This window comes from Hibiscus syriacus, unplaced genomic scaffold (assembly GCF_006381635.1).
Source record: "Hibiscus syriacus cultivar Baekdansim isolate YM2019G1 unplaced genomic scaffold, ASM638163v2 tig00110893_pilon, whole genome shotgun sequence".
Classification (NCBI taxonomy): domain Eukaryota; kingdom Viridiplantae; phylum Streptophyta; class Magnoliopsida; order Malvales; family Malvaceae; genus Hibiscus; species Hibiscus syriacus.
The window spans coordinates 3,370,466-3,374,590 of record NW_024062901.1 but is presented as its reverse complement, the minus strand read 5'-3'; the positions used below and the strand labels follow the sequence as shown (position 1 = coordinate 3,374,590).

The 4,125-nt window shown below is 34.9% G+C and overlaps 1 pseudogene; it reads right to left on the bottom strand.

Moving 5' to 3' along the window:
- Positions 1 to 1,400: 1,400 nt before the first annotated feature.
- Positions 1,401 to 3,788, bottom strand: LOC120145410 (annotated as a pseudogene).
- Positions 3,789 to 4,125: the final 337 nt, after the last annotated feature.

Below are 4,125 nucleotides of genomic sequence, written 5' to 3'. Positions count from 1 at the left end.
TCATATCTCAATTATTTGGTAACGTCCAACTTAGACAACTGTGATTTTTTAACGGAAAAACACGAGTTTGAAAAATAATGAATAGTCAGATGATCATTTTATAACTTTTAATAGTCGAGTGACTTAATAAAACAACATTCTATAGTCATAGGACCATTCTATTACTTTAAATAGTCAAGGGACTTAATAAAGAAATATCCTATAGTGTACACAATTTTATAAATATATTTAAAAGTAAAAAACGTAAAATAAATTTATCTGTAATTTTAGCTTTAAAACCCATGTTTTTCTTGCGTCTAAAGTTTAAATATTATGGTTTGTATGAAAAAATTTGTTGAAGGTTTTATTCCTTGTAGAAATACTAACATGAACAAGTTTGCATCAAGAAGCAATAAAATATATTGTTTTACACACATAAGTACATAACCCATATGCACAAGTTTTCCCCACCGTTGCCATCGTCCCTTATGTTGTCCCCATGTTTTCCCTCCTTTCATTTCTTTTTATCGTCCTTTTTCCCGACGACAGACAAACGAATCCCAATAATAAATAGATAAAGAATCGTCGAAATAATCAATAACAAAAGGAATCACAACATTGCAATAATCTATTTTTTGTTGTAATCGTTGCTTGAACCATGGGGTTTGGTCGTTGGGTGTTTGAGCAGTCGGACACTGTTGAGATTTCAGTCAATTGGCGGCGATTGTTGTATCCAGTAGTAGTGAGAGAATTGAAATTAGGGTTTTTTGAAATTTTTATAATTTTAAAAATTTTGGGTTTTGTTTTTAAAATAATCATTTTTAAGTATTTTTTTAAATGTTTCTTTTAATTTTATACGACCTACACGTGTCAGATAACGATCAAATTTAACAACGATTACGGTCCAGATACCTAAAAGTGTAACAGAGAAAATGTTAAAACCTATTTTTAACAAGAAATTTTTTATGAATCAAAAGTCAATTTAAGATATAGTTTAGTCACTTATTCTTTTTATTAAGCCCACTAATGTTTTAAAAGCTTGTATAATTTTACCCAGATACCCTTTCAAGTTTAAAATTGTTTGCAAAACAACCCTAGTTGATAAAATATTATTATTCATGAATGAAATCGTGACTAAATGAGTTCTGATAGCATTTCTTATTTGATCGAATGTTGGACTAGGCTTGGGAGTTACAATGACTATGAGGGTATAATTGACACAATACACAAGTGTTAAAGACTGAATTCACAATTATATCAAATTTATAATTCACAAAATAAAATCGATAAATAGAATGTTTATTTTATAACTTTTGATAATCGAATGAGAAATGTGAGTGTAACCTTAATTAAACATTGAGTAGGTAAAAAAAATCCTTTAAAGAAACGGTGTTTGTTGAATCCATCCTTGTGACAAATTTATATATTTCTTAATGGAATTGCATGACAATTGGTGCAAACTTTAGCAACCTGTACAGGGCATCGGGCATGAACTTTCTGGCAAACAAGTGACAAATACTTGTGTTTTTCCCGTTGTACTCACATTGGCTTCCGCTCCTCAATTTATCCAAAAATTCAATAGTTACTACGGTCCTCAAGAACCTCGTCGGATGAGGCCCTCCTTTGGTCCAATCGACCCACGTCAAACTCCGGTTCGAGTTCTTCTCCCCGAACTTCATCGCCACGAGTGTCGGAAGATAATGTTCATCGGCGTAGCAACCGTCCATGCAATGCTGTTGGAACACCGGGAAATACGTTTGGTCCGAGACGACTTCGATGGCGAGGTCTCGGTCGATTTCGAACCATTGTGCTCCTTTTCTCCATTGGTCGACTGTGATCTGAGGCCGCGGCCGACGGGGCCGGGTAAGTCGTAGGACTCGACGAAAGTGTGGGAAGAGTTGATGAGGTAAGAGTAGACGGTGGAGAAGTTGAAGACGGGAACGCATGATTCCGAGAGAAGAACGAATCTTTGGTTCGACAAGTCTAATAGTGCGTTCGCTAGAAGGCGACGCTCGGCTTCTATCATGTTCACTTTTCCCCATTCAACTTCCTGAAAATCCAATATGTGGCATATAACCAAATTACAATGTCATGTATAGCATCATAGATTCATACACAACAAATAAACTCTAATATTCATTACCTAATTAAAGGGAAAATTACAAATTCATTATACTTACAAATTACTCATATTTTGATCACTAAAGTTCTTTTTTAATTTATTCGTTATATTTTCAAAATACTCCTATTTTTCTCACTTTATTGTTAAATACTTAACGACATTATGAACAAACATTTTCTTTTAAAAAAATCTGAAATTACCCCAAATTTTTTATAATTTTTTTTTAAAAAAATCATAGTTTCGAATTTCATTTGATTTCTCAACGATGAAGCATCTTCTTCCAAATCCAAAAGCTTGAGAGGTGAAGGAGGAGGAAGTGAGTTGTATGTTTTGATTCTACGTTGACTGAACGTTGGATATTATAGATTAGAGGTTTGGAGTTTTATAAGTTTTTGGTTTAGGGTTATGTTTTATGAGTTTTAAAATGATTTAGGTAAAATCTAAACTGATAGAGTTACAAGAAATAATGATATGAGTTCGTCAATATTTTGAGTTATCAGAGAAGAAGCCAAAGAATGATATTGTAGTGCCAACATGACACGAAATGAAACGATAAAACTTTTATCTTTGAAGGAAGAAGATAAAATAAAAAAAGAAAGAAAGGGAAAATGACATATATGACATATGAATTCCATGTCAATAAAAAACAATCCATATGAGCAGACATGGTTGCCATGTCATCCTTCCATTTATAATTCAACACACGAGTGACCAAAATAGGAGAAAATCGAAAGTTTAATGAATAAATTGAAATTCTTTAGATTTTAATGATCAAAATAGGAGTGAAAAGAACGTTGAATGATAAAATTTATAATTTATCCTAATTAATAACTTTTTTGACAAATTTCTAAATCTAATCCTAATTCCTAAGGTGAGACTCTAGGAGAAAAAAGGGGAGTGCTCCTAGTAGCTTTAGAACTCATGACCTAAGAAAATATTATGAATAAAGAATAACTACTTGACCAACTGAGCTAATCTATATGCTAATCATATAAAATTAATTAACATAAAGAACTAAGATAATTTAGATGAAAATATGCTAATCATGTACTCAAATCGTAACATAGTTGCAACATCTTTTAGTGCACTAATTTTATCTTGTATGTGAGATAATGTAGTTACGAATAGACAAATTGTGAAAGCAAAATAGAACAGGTTTTAAAAGCTGACCTTGCTGGGAATTCTTCTGCCGTAGAACACCGAGCCATCAGGCTCCGATGTGTTGAAAGACGGATCGGAGTGCACATAGATCGAGTACAGCCCTTGGTGCCCTTTGAAGAACACCTCCCACAATGGAGCCAAATAGAACAGGCCCTTTCGTCAAGAACAAGAATGCAACCTTAGGGACTCGGTCAAACGGGTACTCGGCGATTCGGGGACTCATCGAAGCCCTCTATAGAAGCTCTTCGTCATCCATGTCGTGCATCGCGCTCGGCGGTTCGAGAAACTCCGTCAGTCCGACACGACCGGCACGAGCACCCGAATCGACCTTCGGCGGTGGCAGACCAAGAGGCAATTGCGTGATGTGTAGATCGAAGGAGAAGTTCTTGAGATGGAAACTGAGTATGACTCCGAAAGATAACCCGCAGATGAACAGGACGACACATGAGAGAACACCGAGGAAGTGAAATTGTACGTTAAAGAGCTTCGGGCATGACGCTAATGGGTTGTTGCGTTTACCCTTCATGCTTTGTTTACACCATGGAACTCGGTTATTTTGTTCGAGGACAAGAGATGCCAAAAAGAAACACATAGGATGAATCAAAATTAAGACATGACAAAGTCATTGGGAAACTATTGTATTGATCGAAAAACCATAATAAAAAAAAAACCCAAAACACGTTCGGTACTTCTTAGACAAAGGACTCATACAAAAGAGAGATGAGTTGAGAAATTAGTGAGTCGACTCAGTTGGCTTGAATGAGAAGCTGTTTAAAGGCAATTTGCTGGATTTTAAAGGACGCTCATTTCCCTATTTGATCCAGAAGCTGCCATTTTAAGTCCAAGTTTCCTTTGATTATTTT